The 18,949-nt window shown below is 37.5% G+C and overlaps 1 protein-coding gene across 1 annotated transcript in view; it reads right to left on the reverse strand.

Moving 5' to 3' along the window:
• The window catches only part of LOC131684601 (neuropeptides capa receptor-like), a 329,157-nt gene that overhangs the window by 308,436 nt on the left and 1,772 nt on the right, over window positions 1–18,949 (reverse strand). The gene's annotated exons all lie outside the window — the stretch shown is intronic.

Genomic DNA, 18,949 nt, shown 5'->3' on the forward strand with positions numbered 1-18,949 from the left:
TCAAATTATCATTCAATGAATAATTTAATCAACGGATTATTTTGAACCTTGAATAAGGAAGAAACGTGAACAACCGTACACAACCGTTTCAATTTGATGGGGGTTTGATGAATCGTTGGGAGTGACTTTGTTAAGAGGGTTAATGTCACTCCTTTGATCGTAGGCTCCTGGGATAGGGCAGAAGTATTTAGCCCTGCCTTGGCTAATGAGCCAGGGTTATAGCGCCCTTACTCGCTCTAGTCTTTAATGTATCATCATTTAAATTGAAAATTATTATAAACTTGAGTTGAATAGGAGTTGAACTGTTTCTGCACATCTACAAATCGCCTGCCTAATCAGAAGATTTGGAGCGAATTTCGACATTCTCTTGTATTTGTATTTGTATTTAAATAATTGAGTCTTAATGAACTATGCTAAAAAGAAATGACCTAAAGTGGCATGCGCGCGGAACTAATGATGAAGTCGAAGATGTCAATATAATCGTTGAAGCGACGGGTCATTTCTAATATCGGTTGTTGGCAGCGTAGTTAGTGTTGTGCATTTAAGAGTGCAGCAGTGTTCAAGAACAAAGGGCACGGGCTGGTGCGTAGCAAGAATTCGTCGGTATACTATACCATTTCTTGTATCAGACAACTTATTGTCTATTGCCTTAGTTTTGGAATTGCTTTCACTAAGAAATTTTCAAAATTACATTCAGTTTCAAGTGACTATTTCAAGTCACCAGAATTAACACACTTATGCAAAAAAATTTAAGCCCCTCCCGAAACAAAATCCTAGCTACGGGTCTGCTAGGCTGTCTTTTAAAAAGGGCCAAACTTTTTTTCACAATTTTTTTCAAATGGCTATAGTCTAAAAATGACAAATCCTACAAAAAAATGTTGTAGGTGTGGTTTTCACAAAATTAGTCAAATTTGCGAATAAAAATATTGAAAAAAATCTTCATTGACTCCTACACTGAAAAAAATCAATTTAAAAAAATTAAAGTCGATTTACAAAAAAACCCATTTTTGATTTGGATGAAATTTTGTTACAAGATAGATAATTATGTTCCCTACCTACCGTCAAAAACTCAAGTTGGGCACTTTTGAGGAAAAAAGTTATTTGAAAAAAAACTTTTCCTTGTCCAAACTGAATTTTTTTTTTCTTCAGTGTATTTTTATCGAAAATTAAACCAACGAAAGTCATAATCAGCTCAGAATCCTATAAAACTCAGTTTGTGAGAAGATATTGTCCAATTTAGCAACTAAGCATATTTTTATTAAGGGGTTAACTACTTTTTCATTTTTCATGAAATCGAAATTTTTTTTATTACTTTATCTGAAAGTACAACTCCTTGCGAATGGTTTCCCAAATCATTATAAAGATTCAAGAAATAGATCGAAAGTTACAGCGCTTCCAAACGCGCTTCGTCTACCAAGAGCAGTGGTAAATTTTTACCGAAAAACTACTCAATCAATTTTCTTAATTTTTTTTCAATTGGTCGTAATTAATTCCTTTTTTATTCATAAATTTTTGTTTCATGGATAAGAATTTTTTAATGCAATTTTTAGAGCTTCAAACAGTGATTTTTTACTGAAAACGTTCTCGAATGCAGGAAAAAATTATTATTTATTCAACTAATCGTTAAGGTACGAGGAATACTCATATACTAATAAAAAAAATTGAGTTTTGGGTTTTTAGATGATCTATTGGTCTCTAATCGGGATCACCGCAAACCTCTTAAATACAAAAAGGTTTCGGGGGAAAAGCCATAGCTCCCCCAATTACCAATTTATTTTTATAAACTTATGCTTGTTTATTTTACTGAAAAATGTACTACCAAAATATTATAAGTTTGATGTAATGAAATCATTCCTTTATTTCTTTACTCAAATTATCAAACTTTCTTGACATTTTTCTCACTAAAAGGTATGTAACCCCTAATCAAGAATTCCATTTAAAAGAGTTTATGTCGTTAAACGAATATTCCATTATTACTTTTTTATTTTCTTGTTTAGTGCTGAGAAAGAATTATAGAAAGAAATAACCACCACAACATTATGTATTGAATTTTACATAATTATTTATTTATTTTTATATTTTACATTTGTCTTAAAACTATCTTCATGCATGCTGTTTTGTATTATTTCTATACAAGGCAAATATTTTTGGTTCATCTTCTGAATTAGAATATCTTTTCGTCTCTACTTTGCCCCCAGGAATAGGCTCAAAACTGTGGAATTTTTGAGTTCCATATATTGTTTTGGTGTTATTATACAGCTCTTAGAATTTTTCTGACATTTTGTTGTGCTGTTCAGTGAATATGTAGCAGAAAATTAATTTTGTGATATTTTTATCAGTTTGTTCAACTGTCCAGTTATATAACTCTTGGGACTTGTTATGGTATTTCCATAGTCGCAATCAAGACTAGCTTTTTGCCATTCTTGGATTCTTGCCAGCTTGGAGCGAGAATCGGCAAAAATCAAAAACGAAAAAAGCAGTTTTTTCCACACCGAGTGTTAGATCTTCATAAAAATCAATCAGCAGTACTGTAACAACATTTTATATAAGCTGATTGATTTTTATGAAGATCTAACACTCGGTGTGGAAAAATTGCTATTTTCATTTTCGATTTTGGCCATTCTCTCTCCAACCTTAATTCATACTTTGACTGGAATCTACACAAACTTGCAAAGTTTTTCTTATTTTTGTATTGTGCTGCTGTTTCATCAGACATAAAATAAATTTAGAAACGTTTGTCAATTGTTTCATAAAATTTATCAGTTTTGAGAGGAATAAATGAACTGCAGTCTTAAAGTCTTCCAGTCTTATTGTCTTCCAATCTTCCAGTCTTACAGTCTTCCAGTCTTCATTCAAGTTTGTTATGAATATATACCAAATTCGTTACTGATACTTTTTGCATGTTTCAGACAACTAGCAGCATGACTTTCATTGGTTTCGTTTTCGATAAAAATACACTGATGAAAAAAATTCAGTTTGAACAAGGTAAAGTTTTTTTCAAATAACATTTTTCCTCAAAAGTGCCCAACATGAATTTTTGACGGTAGGAAGGGAACATAATTATCTATCTTGGAACAAAATTTCATCCAAATCAAAAATGGTTTTTTTGTAAATCGACTTTAAATTTTTAAAATCGATTTTTTTTTTCAGTGTAGGAGTCAATGAAGAATTTTTTCAATATTTTTATTCGAAAATTTGACTAATTTTGTGAAAACCACTCCTACAACATTTTTTTGTAGTATTTGTCATTTTTAGACTATAGCCATTTGAAAAAAATTGGTAAAAAAAGTTTGGCCCTTTTCAAAAGACAGTCTAGATCATTTTTGGAAAAACAAAATATACGTCAGCGGTAAAACAAAATGATGAGTAATGTTCTATCAATGACCATGCGGTAGACTTGGGTGCAACGCCCAACTCCTACTTAGCAGAAGGCAAAAGACTCTTCACATTTCCTTTCGATCATGTCCATATGATCCTGCCTAGTCCTAGTTTTCCGTTCTAAGTTTATAACTGATTCGCTCTAGAATACTTAGCCGTCTTTCAATTTCACGAATACTATTTCTAGATCAATGGAAGTCGGCATCGGTTACTACCGTATCAGGCTTACCGATATACGGCCTGTTTTAATGCTTGATGTTCGTAGCGCTTATAAACATTTTCAAAGCTTGTACATAGTGAATATGATGTTTAATTTAGTGCTTAGTGGTCTCTTAGATACAGTTAACTTTTAGGACGAAAACCATACGAGCGCCTTATATCAACGAAATTGGCGAATGAAATAACAAATAATATGAAATAAATTTAGGAGAGCTTTTATAGCAGTTGTCTCGACTAACTTAGAATTAACAAAGATAAGCCAACTATTAAAATTCACTTCCAGGCAAAAAAAAACCATTTCTCTTTTGTTTTCTTGCGATAGATGGATTTGTTATATTTTAAATATATGTGTTGGGAGAATATCTGTTTCGAATTTCTCTCATTCTCTCAACATGATATTTGACAGTCGGCTTTTGAGCCCTAATTCAAAGTTGGACAAGATATGCTGACTATATCAACGTGCCACGCGCATCAGCCTCGAAATACAATGCAGATCAGCTTGTTTTGTCTTCCTAAGCACATTAATATCATTGTTGAGACCAGGCATTCCAGCAAAATGCATGCCAAACCCATAGATCACATCGTTATTTATGTTTTTCTTTTCACTACTCTGTCCAAGCGGTAAGGCAATTTTTCCATTTTCAGTGAGTTCGCATTCCTAGCTAACAATAAATTTTCTAGGACGAAATCCACTCTATTGCAGTCCTGATTCAGAGTCACCCATTTTTGTGCATCGGACAATGACTGACGACCATTGGTTCATAGAATTCGTCGTCCCTCAAGTCAAAATACGCCTAACATTTCTCAGAATTATGATTCACGTTGGAAATTTTAACATAGTTGACTAAAAAGTATGTGTTATTGAATTTAAAAATAAATTGTTAATTGCTTCAGAAAAAAAATACTAGTAAAAACAGTTTTAACATTTAGTTGGTTAACTAACATCATAACATTTAGTTGGTTGCTGTTCTCAATGAATTAAGTTTTTTGTAATTGAATAATTTAGTGGTAGTTTTCTCTAAACTCGAATGTACGCGACCAAACCTTCTAGATGTTTCAAAACGATGTACAGTAACAGCAAAAATAACTGAAATTCGTATTACCAGCACTCAGTAAATAAGAACCTAATCGTGAGTTTCCCCCCACTTGCGTCTGAGTTGCTTACCATATGTAAATAACACACACATACACGCAATTGCCTCTGTGCAAGGATAGATGTATCAATACGATGCGCCGTAGCAGTAATAATAAGGATATATGTATACAAAATGCGAGTGTGTGCTCGAGATTATTCGAGAATCGCCTAACCAGCGCAACCAGACGTGGATTAGATCTCATTGATACGATTATTGGCAATATAAATACAGGCCACTTTGAATGCATTGAGTGTTAATGTCATGTCATGTTTAATTGATTTAATTAATTTTATTGATTTCATTAATGTTATTGATTTTATTGTTTTTGTTATTTTATTGACATCGCTGATTTCATTGTTTTCTTTAATTTCAATTTAAACAATTGTTGAACTTTTAACAACTGCTCAGAACCAGCCATTTCTATATTACCCCGTTGACTCTCAACAACTAATTGAACTCAATTCAGTAGTCTATTCGGCAGCACTGCAGACGAGTTTACTGCTTCTTCTTTCAACCGAAGCACCGTGTACAGAAAAAACCAGCCCCGGTTTTCTAAAGCCAAACCGAAACCGCTGCTGAGAATACATCAACACAAGTTGAAATTCGTACACACATGTAAACGGTGCTGAGTGGCTCGGTTTGGTTTTGTAAACTGAGAGTCGGTGGAGGTTTTTCTTTCGTTTACCGTGTGAACGAAATCCAAACCGAATACGATGTGCATCACTCGTTTACACGTGTTGAGATTTTGAGAACAGTACCAGTGTATGTACGTACCGGTTGGTTTTCTTACCCACCTCTGATTTTAGGTCAATAGTATCTTCGGAGAATTTAACGGATACAATATGCCCTTTTTTGGATATTATGATTTTACTGATTAATTCCCCTAAGAGTGAGATATTTTCATAAATTTTCTTGGAAGTGATTGTATTGAAATAATGCCTTCAGCAAATTTGTAGCTCTTACTTTTGCGAACAACTTTACTATAGACATAAAATACATATTTCGAATACTTTAACAGTTATGGCTTGTTGTTTGTGGATTACTCTTTGTCGCCTTTTTATTGTTCAATATAGTAATAATCCATTTAAATGAGAGAAATATTATTTCGATAAAACGAATTTTTTATTTCATTTTTCCATCTACAACCGCTAGAATAACCACCGAACAATTCCAAGTGGTCTAGTTGATCACTTATAGGTGTAAAAAAATAATTCATTTGCGCGAACCTTGTGACTTATAACCATCGGATCGATCTGAAACATATCTCGGAAAATGAAAAGCGAAATGAATAACTCCAAGCAGTGGTGTAGCCAAGAGGATGCTTTGGGGTTTAACCACACCCCTCCTCCCTCACCCAAAAGTAAAATAATTGGATTGAAGTTAAAAATTTATTGATACTAACTGTTTTAATTCAATATTACAATGATAATTATCTGATCAGTACATTTATAACCTATTGTTTGAAACATCTTGAGGACCATTGAAAAGTTGTGGGAATGCGATCCTGATCTGTAACTGATCTATTGGTCTTGATCTCACAGTTGTCTAATAACATCAATATCAAATACCTGCCTAAAAACCTGTTTCAATCCACCTAGTGGTGCAATTGCGCCTTTCTCAGTTATCCAAACTATGATTCATTAGCTGGTTTTGTTCAATAGAATTGTGGAAATGTATATTACATTCTTATTTTACTTAGCATGCATCCCACGACGACCACGAAAGTAGAAGCAGACTCACTTTTAACAAAAAAGTATAGGGGAGACTGGGGCTATTTTGCGATGTTTTCAGTTTCCATTTTATGCCGCATTGATATACATAGGTCTTGCAAAGTGTTTGTTGCATTGACTTTGTTTCTACAGACAATGTATGTATGTATGTATGAATACGTCAGAAAATGGAAATTCAATTATATCAAAGGTTCGTGCTGAATGTCTTTTCAATAAAATTGTATATTAACCGACAATTGCCAATATATTTCAGTCTCAATACCCCGGCATTTTACTTTGACGTGTATTCCATATTCAAAAGCATATTTTTGAATCATACTTAGTTGCGTTTCGGCTTCGCCTCATCAGAAACCGACACTGACTTATTGTCGGAATATTCCGACAATAAGTCAGTGTCGGTTTCTGATGAGGCGAAGCCGAAACGCAACTAAGTATGAAATAAGGATTTGTGCCCTCCTGTACAAAGACAGGTTTTTACCAACAAATTTTCACCCTAGTGAGAAATTTTGGTTTTTACCAAATTTTCCTCCTTATGGTGAAATATAGCATAATATTTTTGAAATTCTTCAGGCGATTGGCCGAATTAAATATCCCCTGCATTGACGACATACACAAAGTTTTACTTTGGAGTGAATTCCAAAAATAAAAATATTTGATGACTATTTTTGCACTGTAAATAGTAGCGCCAACCTGCCCCGCGTGCGTCACCGCCAACTTACCGCAACCGCATATTTTTACAAAAAACTATTTAAAAAATAACATTAATTCATGGATAGATTTAATATCTATACGGATACTGAAAGCTCTTTTTACGCACTATCGAAAAATAAAATCAATTGAGAAAGTGTTTAAAATTTAAAAAATTTACTTGGTATGCTTGAAAACACGATATCGCCCACAACTCTTACAAAACAAAATGTTTTTTAACGAAAACACATTGGATAATGGGTTTCACATAACTTGAGCTACACAATGAGAGGCAGCGTTTCTATATGTCTAATAGAAACGAATACAAAGGGATTCCACCAACTTACCCCAACCACTAACTAGCCCCGGGCTCCCCTAATATTTAATTAACTTAATCAATATGAGTTCAATGTTATCTTCATGTGATTATGTTTTGTAATGTTAGTGGAGTGGGTTTAGAAGTGGAGTGGGTGGGGGTTTAGTAGAGTGGGAGTGGAGGATGCGTCAGAAATCCTTCATCTTATTTCGGTATACGGGGTGGATGAAGGAAATGCGGATGTGAGGGTGGTCCAAAGGGAGAGGAGTGACGAAGGAGCGAGGTGTGAGGGTAAGAGTGGGAAGCGGGGGTGAAGAGTGGCGACACAATACTTAACCACAAATGTTGCCTTTCATTTGAGACTTGGTTTGAGAACATCGGTTCAGTTATCACCGAAGAACCGATGTGACTTAAATTGTGGAATATGCCCGGAATCCGGGACTTCCGGAAGCGTCGATAATGGACAATATTTCCAAAGAATGTTTGATTGGCAATCAGTGATCTAGATGTGCGAATCGAAGTAATTTGGTGACAATTTCAATAGTTTTTAGCCTCTGCGGTGTTACGATTGTACCGATTTATATGGGAAATTCCAGTGTAAGCTTACTAACCAACCTGTAACTCCGGAACTAAGAGTCAGAACCGAATGAAATTCAGCAGCAGTCAGTGGCATTACTGTATATTTCATTTGAAAAAAATCGGTAGAGAATTCGCTGGGTAATAGGTGTGATATTTGCTTAGGAACTAGGCGAGGTATCATGAACCGTCATAGGTGGCCAATGTGGTCAAAGCTACTTTGTTTTATCATTAGTGATCCAGACCCGCAAACTATAGTAATTTTGAACCCATTTTAATATGTTTTACGTCATTTGGACATCATGGTTGTACCAGTTTATATGGGAATTTGCTGTGTGACCGCACTATTCAACCCGTAACTCCGGAACCGGAAGTCGGATCAACTAAGAATTCAATAGCAGCTAATGAAAGCGTTATACCTTTCAAATGAAACTAAGTTTGTGAAAATCGGTTCAGCCATCTCTGAGAAAATTGTGTGAGTTTAAATGACACACACATACACACACGGGCCTCGGTTGAAAAGTCGATTTTTTCAGCGATTGCATAGCTTTGAAAGGCAAAACATGCCAATAGAAATTCATTCCAGAGTTCTGAAATCAATCACAATCCTCAGATTTCCTATCATATTGAGTTCAGTTTTGAAGCGATGTACTGTAATATGAATTTGGGCCTTTTTCAATAGGAAGCAAAATTGGAATTGATTTAATGTCTATGAAACTTAGAACTGCTCACCGAAAAATTGTATAACTTTCAACATTTGCAGAAAATGTTTTTATTTTGGGAATGCGTCGAGTTGAGACGAAAACGTAATAATATTAATAACGACAACAGCACTTTCCAAAAGTAGGGAAATTTATGAAAAATGGCGTTTTCCGTTCGATTCTAGCAGGTCCTGATCGATTTTTGTTGTATAACCAATTATATGAATAGGTAAAATAAATATTCGAAAACAGTAATCATTTTGAAACCGCCAATTTCACAGGTTTTGTATCTTCGATGAATTTTACAAGCGTTAAACAGCACATCATCTGATACAATAATTTTGGCATTATATCCTCCTAGAAATATTTATGGAGAATTTACTCTTCAAACAAATTTAGTTCGAGAGTCAATGTCTTCAGCAAAATTTTGGGGAGTGCTACTACAAACCACTTTGTTGAAGACATGGAGGCTCCATGTGTTCAGGGTATTATCATAATTTAGTCTATTTTTTATTGTAAAATGAATTATTATGATTTTACTGTTTATGATAAATCTCTTCTATTTATTACATACAACAAAATTTACATTTTATCCAAAGCTTGAGTTTGTGAAGCTCATAATAGAAGTTAGTTTAGAAAAAAAATCTAGATTAGGAAACACTTCGTAAATATTATTTTATAACTTGATATACTCCATATACTTGGTATTCATGCCTACAATAAAGTTTTAAATGAAAGTCTCAATAAATTCGCTTAAGACAGGAACTCTGTTAAAATTTTTTGAAGAACAGATTCTCCATAATTTTAAAACTTCATAGATGACGGTTTCGTATTTATGCCATTTGGACAGTAAGTTCGATTTTCACAAAACCACAACCAAACCGAATTTCTGACTACGCCGTTCAATCCAAGTAAGTAGGGATAAAGTCGTTCTACACTCGTCCACAAGAAACTTCTTCAAACACTGCCTATCTATTATAATATATTGACGACCCGATTTAGCTAGTCCCCAATTTTATCAGCCTCATACGAAAATATGCTTGATGGGCTCTAGTCGACAACCAAAGCTGAATTCGAGTAAATCCTTTCTTGAGCATGTTTTCCTTATCTTAAAGATGCAAATATGCAAAAAATAAAAATCTTTTAAATTTTTGCGTTAGAAAACTATATTAAATAATCAGAAATAGTTAATAGACTACATCAAGGGAAGGGAAAAATATTTTAACAGCTTCTGTTTATTATGAAGAAAAAAAAAAATGTCCCGATTTAGCCAATGGCCTAAAGTAAAGCTGATAAAAACGGGTCTTTACTGTATTTATTATTCACATTAATAAGTACATCCCATTTTCTGAGGATATTTTCTTTCAATTTTATCAACTTCTTCCAAAATTCGACGAAGCTATTCCCATTCGTGCGATAGTTTATGTTAAAAGGGTATCCTAAATTAATTGGTGTAAACTTAAGGGTTTATATGTTGCAGATAGAGAAAATTCATAAATTTTCAGATTTTCCTACACAATATTACAATAGCTTCTTAAACAGTTTTCCCTAATAAGATTTTGAAAATTATAAAATATTTGAAAATTTTTAATAGAAGTGACGGGATGTTATCGTAAAGTTCGTTAAAAAAATCCAGTAATGATGATGATTTTCCATTACCGGGTTCGAGAGTTTTTTATTTTTTCTTTGGCATTATGATTAGGGATAATAATTCAGATCAATGATACTACTGGGAGGTCATTTTTAGAAAAAGTCGATATCGAAGTAAAGTTTAAACTATACACGCATGCACTTCAGACGTAGCCAAAATTTCAGTGCTCAGTTCTCAGCCGCGTTATTTGTTTTTCGATTTTTTTGACTCAGCACAACATATATAACCCCTTCAGGAAAATTCAATTTTCCCTACACACTGCATTCATTGAAGAATTTAGATATGTTTTTAACCCTCCGGAAGTCGCGCAAATAGGCTCACTGAACGAGCAACAGCAGCTGCTCTAAGACGATTCCGCTAGATTTTCAGAGCAGCGTGCACTCAGTGCACTAGGGCGACTGAGGGAAAGTTAACGGAGCATTAGCAATAATTCGTTTGCATGTCTATTTTGGGGGCCATTTTTCTGCTTTTCCATTGATTTGATTTAGCCTTTGAGATTTTTAGCACTGATGTTGTCCTATGCTGATTTTAGCGATTCTCTGAGTCCTGCCACTATCCCATGTACTATGTGGTATCGAAAAGCATCAAGTTCTAAATGGTCTCAATCGATATAATACCCGAAGAAAACGATAAGAGTTAAAAGAAATGTATCATCACACTGTTAGGTGGATTAAAAGCGTTTTTTGTTGAACTTTCTACTTCAATACACATTTTCAATTTGATTAATTTGGTTTTAATTTCAATAAAGGAGGTAGTTATTGGAAAAGGTAACGATATTTTTACTGAAACAATAAAATTGCTCGAACGATATAAAGAAATTTACTGTTTAATGACCAATATTTTATTTGTTGAATTTAATCCATGTTATTAACGTAAATATTTTTTTTCTGTGTGATTGCAAGAAAGGTAAATAAATGTAAAATCGGGTTTCCATTTTGTTACATACGATCGCCAACGCTCAACAAGGTATATTTGATACAACTGGATATGGGTACATTACCGAACTCCCCAAATTCTTTGGTCTGACAAAGCTGTTGTGCTATCTTATGACAAACGTCATTTTGGGGTAAACTGAGTTAGATATGCCACATCACTTATTTAAACAATCTCTACGAAGTATTGTTTTAAGAATTTTGACATTCTGCTTGGTTACTGAGATATAGCTAGAAGAGTGCTGGGAAAATTTTAATTTTTTGCTTCAAATGACTGTGTATGGGGATTGGTTCAAATTATCTTGATGTATAAGATAGTTTTATATGTAAAACTATCTAAGGGACACAATGGCACAATGATTTTCAAAATTAAAATACACGAATTGTGAGAAAAATGCAATATAAGTTTTAAACAAGATATATGGCCAGTGATGTACCAAATCGGGTTTTTTTTTATTCAAATCGTTTATTTGACAAGGCACGTTGCGTTGGCTTAAAGGTGCCATTTTTTTTGTTTTACATTTTAATTGCTTGAAACTAGGGGATTACATATTGATTTTTTTTAAATGAAACTAATGCGATTTTATAGCTATCTTATATATCTACACAAGGGGATAATATTATTTTCGTAAGGGGTCATTTAGTTTTTGTGGCAATATGGTTTGACATTTTTATCAGTGAGATTATTGGAGCAAATAATGTTTAACTAAGGGGGACAATTTTTTACGACTATCTTAAAAGTAGGAATAACTAGAGGGCATGATTGAATTTTGTAAAGATTCGTAATTATAGTTATTTTTGTGGGTAGTAGAGTTGGGCATTTTCAACGAGATTATATAATATAATAGTTAAAACTAGAAGAGACAAGAAGAGCTAAATGCTTCGTGATGATATTGGGGGGGGGGGGGGTAGGGGTGTTACTTCTGGGTATAAGAGTCAGGGGAGGGAGGATAGACAAAGATGGCAGGGAGAGAAAATTATTTCAGTTTCAGGCATCGTGAGATCAACGGATGGATTACAAACTCGGGTGGCCTTCATCAGGGGAATCATGTACTGGGACGCCGGGTGGTCCTCCTCAAGATGGCAGGGGTTTTTCCAGACGATTTCGTAGTACGGCTCAGATGTGGATCAGCTACATTTCGAGTTAAGCGTGTTATGATCGTGCCGTAGGTCCAGTGTTTGTTGGCTCATTCGATACAGATGCTTTGATACAGGTGGAAGAGAGTTCTGAGAATGATAAGGAAAATAAGAAGGGGCAGTTAGACTTGTATGTTGATGGTTTTGAGGAACGTGTATATAAGAGACATATAGAGGATATCGCGGCTTGCCAGCACATCTCGAACCGGGACGTTGGTTGGTCTTCCTCGGGCCCGCAGGGTATCCATTAGCCGAGACCTGGCGGAACTGTACTCGGTGCACGCCCAGACAATGTGCTCGATGTCGTGATAGCCGTCGCCACAAGCGCAGATACCACTATCTACGAGCCCAATACGCCGGAGATGTGCATCCAGCGTGTAATGGTTTGCCATGAGTCGGGACATCACACGAATGAAGTCACGACCCACATCCATCCCCTTGAACCAAGGTTTCGTCGATACCTTAGGGATTATCGAATGTAGCCACCTTCCCAGCTCTCCACTGCTCCACGAAGTTTGCCAACTTTCGAGGGTTCTCTGATGAGTAATACTGAAAAATTCGCTGAAGCAAATTGGTCTTTCGTAAACGTCTCCTTCTAAGGCACCCACCTTAGCTAAGGAGTCTGCCTTCTCATTGCCCGGAATGGAACAATGAGAAGGGACCCATACCAAGGTAATCTGGAAAGAGTTGTCAGATAAAGCACTCAGTAGCTCCCGTATTTTCCCCAAAAAAATCGAGGAGTGCTTTCCATGTTTCATCGAGCGAATAGCGTCAATGGAACTGAGGCTATCCGAAACGATGAAGTAATGGCCTGCGGGTAATGTTTCAATGACTCCAAGGGTATACTGAATGGCAGCTAGTTCTGCGGCGTAAACTGAAGCAGGATCACTGAGTTTGTAGGAGGCGGTGAACTTTTGACTGAAAATACCGAAGCCAGTGGACCCTTCGAGGTTTGATCCGTCAGTATAAAACATTTTAGAACAGTCGACTTCTCGGAATTTATTATAAAAAATGTTTGGAACCACTTGTGGGCGTATGTGGTCCGGAATTCCACTAATCTCGTCTTTCATGGATGTGTCGAAGAAAACAGTAGATTCAGAAGTATTTATGAAATGCACACGGTTGGGATTGTAAGAAGAAGGGTTAATATTCTGCGCCATGTAGTCAAAGTACAGGGACATGAAACGGGTCTGAGAATTGAGCTCAACAAGCCTTTCGAAATTTTCAATCACGACCGGGTTCAAGATATCGCATCGAATGAGCAATCGATATGAGAGTTCCCAAAATCGATTTTTCAACGGGAGAACGCCCGACAGCACTTCGAGACTCATCGTATGGGTCGACTGCATGCACCCTAAGATACGCAAACAACGATACTGAATTCTTTCGAGTTTGATGAAATATATGTTCGCGGCGGAGCGAAAGCAGAAGCATCCGTATTCCATTACCGACAGTATCGTTGTTTGATACAACCTAATTAGGTCTCCTGGGTGGGCACCCCACCATGTTCCGGTTATTGTACGAAGAAAGTTGATCCTTTGCTGGCATTTCTGTTTCAGATACCGAATATGGCATCCCCAAGTACCTTTCGAGTCGAACCAGACCCCTAGATATTTTACTGTGAAGACCTGAGCGATAGTTTGACCCATTAATAGAAGCTGTAGTTGTGCTGGTTCACGCTTCCTTGAAAATACAACTAGCTCAGTTTTCTCCGTGGAGAATTCGATACCCAGCTTAATAGCCCAAGCAGACAATTTGTCCAAGGTATTCTGTAATGGTCCTTGTAGATCGACAGCTTTGGGTCCCGTAACAGACACCACGCCATCGTCTGCAAGTTGCCTTAACGTGCAGGAATTGTCAAGACATTCATCAATGTCGTTGACGTAGAAATTGTATAACAGGGGGCTTAGACATGAGCCCTGGGGAAGGCCCATGTAGCTAAATCGTGATGTCGATAAGTCACCATGCGAAAAATGCATGTGCTTTTCCGACAACAAGTTTAGTAAAAAGTTGTTTAAAGTCGCTGAAAGACCATGCTGGTGCAGCTTCTCTGAAAGAATGTTGATCGAAACTGAATCAAAAGCCCCCTTAATATCTAGCAACACTGATGCCATCTGCTCTTTGCTAGCATAGGCCATTTGAATTTCAGTTGAGAGCAACGCAAGACAATCGTTCGTCCCTTTGCCTTTGCGAAAGCCAAATTGTGTATCTGACAGTAAGCCATTTGCTTCGACCCAATTGTCGAGGCGGGATAGGATCATTTTCTCGAACAACTTCCGGATACAGGATAGCATTGCGATCGGACGGTACGAATTGTGGTCGGAGGCTGGTTTTCCTGGTTTTTGGATGGCGATGACCTTCACTTGTCTCCAATCGAGTGGGACAATGTTAGCCTCGAGAAACCTATTAAATAAGTTCAACAAGCGTCTCTTGGCAGAGTCAGGCAGATTCTTCAACAAGTTGAATTTGATTCTGTCTGGCCCCGGAGCTTTATTGTTACACGACAAGAGAGCAAGTGAGAACTCCACCATCGAAAAAGGTGTTTCGTTCGCGCTATCGTGAGGAGACGCGGCGCGGTAAATCTTCTGTGCCGGGGCGGAATCCGGACAAACCTTCTTGGCGAAATCGAATATCCAACGGTTTGAATATTCTGCACTCTCGTTAGTACTGTTTCGGTTTTGCAAACGCCGGGCCGTGCCCCAAAGAGTGCTCATCGATGTTTCTCTCGTTAGTCCGTCAACGAACCGGCGCCAGTAACTACGTTTCTTGGCTTTCATCAAACTCTTCATTCGCGTTTCTAACGTCGCATATTGTCGATAGCTAGCGGGTAACCCGTCGTTCCGGAAGGTCTTATACGTGGCGGCCTTCTCCGCGTACACGTCTGAGCACTCTTTGTCCCACCACGGATTAGGAGAGCGTTTTTGTATGTTCGCGCCGGGTACTGGCTTAGTCTGAGCTTGATTCGCGCTGTCGAGAATCAAGCCAGCCAAAAAGCTGTACTCTTCCTCCGGAGGAAGTTCTTGGGTAGATTCGATGTTGTCGGATATCGCGGCAGCATAGCTCTTCCAATCGATATTTCGTGTGAGGTCATACGAAATATTGATTGATTTCAATGGCCTTGAACCGTTATTGATTGAGACTACAATCGGCAGATGGTCGCTGCCGTGGGGATCAGGAATTACTTTCCACGTGCAATTTAACCGCAGCGATGTTGAGCAAAGGGACAAGTCTAAGGAGCTCGGGCGCGCTGGAGGAGCAGGAATCCGTGTCATTTCACCCGTGTTTAAAATTGTCAAATTGAAGTTATCGCAAAGATCCTGAATTAAGGAAGACCGGTTATCATCATAGAGCCAACCCCATGCTGTACCGTGAGAGTTAAAGTCTCCTAAAACTAGTCGCGGTGCTGGCAGGGATTCTAAGATGTCTTGTAGCCGTCGGTGCCCAACCGCGGTGTTGGGGGGAATATATATGGAAGCTATGCAAAGGTTTTTGCCTTTGGTTGTTACTTGACAAGCGACAACTTCAATACCTGTTATCGAGGGAAGGTTAATTCTGTAGAAGGAATAGCACTTTTTGATCCCCAAAAGTACTCCTCCATAGGGGGTGTCTCGATCCAGGCGAATAATATTAAAGTCGTGGAAGTTGAGATCTATGTCGGAAGTTAACCAAGTTTCACATAATGCAAATGCATCGCAACTCAAATTATTTATTAAAATTTTGAAGGAATCGATTTTCGGGATGATACTTCTGCAATTCCACTGTAGAACAGTGATCAAATCCGTGACCTCGTTCGATGAGTTAGCCATCGAAGGATACAATCGCTGAGAGGAGGGGCCATTTAGCAGTCAACTGCTTCAAAAATGTTCTCACTGTAGGGAGAAAAGCTAACATAAGACTTTTAATAGGATCAGTAATATTGAAAGTTTTTATTATCCAGTCCACTATGTCCGAGAGTTTTATAATTCCAGTGCTGTGATTACTCTCGAACTGAAACAAAGGAACACTTGGGATTTTTGATGTTCCTGGAAGTGCTGGGAACTCCTTCTCTGAGCTTAGTCCTCCGAGACCAGGAGCTAATTGCTTCGGTTTGGTTGCAACACTTCCAATAGATGTCACTTTCGGAGCCCCGTCAAGGGACACCTTCTGGCCTTTACAAGGAACTTTACGAGAGGAAATGTTCCTCCTCTTCCTATAAATTCTAGGCACCCTAGTAGATGTTCCCTCTTGTGGGTTACCAGCCTCGCCCTCGTCAGGAGGCAAGTGAGTATAGATGTTTGCTGAGGATGGTGGCGTAGCATTCTTTAACATTTCTGCGAAAGAATGTTTGGATCGTCCCGCAAGGGAACGTTTCAGTTTATCCCCGCGTAGTTTGTACGCGAGACATGCCGAGATATCATGCAGACTCTCCGCACAGTAAGGACACTTTTCGGCTTGCTTACTGCACGAATCATCTAGATGATTCTCCCCGCATTTTCCACAGCGGGCCTTATTGCTACAATGGGTGGCTGTGTGACCCAATTGTTTACACTTTGTGCAATTCATGACCCGCGGCACAAACAGACGCACAGGCAGACGAACCTTGTGCAAGAGGACGAAATTTGGCAAAGCGGTACCAGCGAAGGTCACCCGATAAGAGTTTGATTGGGGGTACGTTTTTGAACCATCCCCCGCAACTACTACTGAGTGCAAACGTTTGCACTCAAGTATTTTTACTGGCTCAAGTAAGCGGTCTCTGAAACGGCCAACCCCATACTTCAGCAGATCCTCGCACGTCAAACTCTCATCGGTTACGACGCCTTCGGATTGTACTTTTACAGCTGGAATATACACGTTATAATCCCGCGTAAAGTGCTCACAACAAGCAATATCGTTTGCCTGCTTTGAGTTGGCTAGCAACACCCTTATCTTGTCCGAGCGGACCTTTGAAATTTCGGTCACAGCCGAGAACCGTTCCGTCAGGTCTCTAGAAATCTGAAGAAGATTCAATGATTTAGTCTTGGGCCGAAAGAAGACCACAAATGGACCAGTTGAGAGTTCTGGATAGCATTTGGGCCGGGGGGGAGCCTTAGAAGTTGAACCCGATTCAACTTCCATTTGACCATCCGGTGAGGGAACCATAGAAAACGTCAACGCACGGGGTCAGCGCCCGCGCAGACGGAAGAAAGCAATAAATGTGTTACAAAAGACAAAAACCACTTAGCTTTAAACTGGTGTCCAACGACGAACCGATCCAGCTTATACAGCTGGCTATTGTTTAATCCTCACACGCGAACAAAAGACTGAGGACCGAACCGAACTGGCAAAATAACCTTCAATGCGGATTAACACTATTCTTTATCGCCTCACACAGCACTACGGACTAGAAAAAAAACCTCTGTCTCGATGGAGAGCTCGAAAACGAATGAAATCGGGTTTTTATAATTTTGGGGAAAAAACCCAAGGTTATTTCCCGGTTAAAACGGTTTTTTCGCGGGAAGATTGGGTTTTTTTGCAATTTTGTGATATATTAGTAATTGAACATTAATGTATTGTTATCCAAACACTTTTATTTTATTTATGAGCATTGTTGTCATAAAGTTTTGCATGTATATGAATTCTGAATGGTTTTCCTCGATTGAATCATTGCTATAGCGATAATCCAACATGTCTTTCCAAATATTGTGGTTGAATAAGTGATAAAACTTTTCAACACGTTTTGGGCTAAGTCGATTGCGTTTCTTACTGTGAATTCACCTAAACGTACTATACATTTTTTCTACTGTTGCTGATGTAGTAGATGCCGAAAGAATTCGGATTACGATTTGTAAGAGTTCTGATTACGGTTCATATTAATGACGAATGTCAAGGCCACTCGCTTTCTGCATATAACTCACTTTTACTTTTCACCGAACTAAATAGGTATTTTCTAAATTTTGCATGAATACCTACTTCATTTCGCTAAAAGTATAGCAACCCCTAAAATGAGTAACAAGCAGAATAAAAGTAGTTTGGGCATCACATGATTATTCTAATTTTCACTAATTTGAGTTACAATGACTATTGTTTCCAGTATTATATGAACCAACTTGAAATATGTAATGGACCGAAATTAAAGTAGCAGGAACAGAAAATGCTTCGTAAAACCCGTTATAAATATATTAGAATGTGAAAATTGGATTTAAACTTCAAATTTAAAAATCGGCCAGAAGCTTTTCGATTATGTCCCACAGAATTAAAAACGAAAAAAAGTATATCCGGTTCTTAAAAAGGACTTTTCTTTATACAACTTTTAATCTTGAATGTAACGTTGTACGGAATTTCCCGTGAGCGAATTATACTGGATGTTCATCCTTGCCGACTTTTTCGGGTGAGAATATTCTAAGCGATTCTCATGCTCAAGGATCTCTGTCCGATTTTTACGCTTGATGTTTATATTCGATTTTTATATGCTAAGATATCTGGAGTGGGTTCTACAAAGTATGTTTTATCCTTGCGACTTTTATTTTC

The sequence above is a fragment of the Topomyia yanbarensis genome, chromosome 2 (genome assembly GCF_030247195.1).
Source record: "Topomyia yanbarensis strain Yona2022 chromosome 2, ASM3024719v1, whole genome shotgun sequence".
NCBI lineage: Eukaryota > Metazoa > Arthropoda > Insecta > Diptera > Culicidae > Topomyia > Topomyia yanbarensis.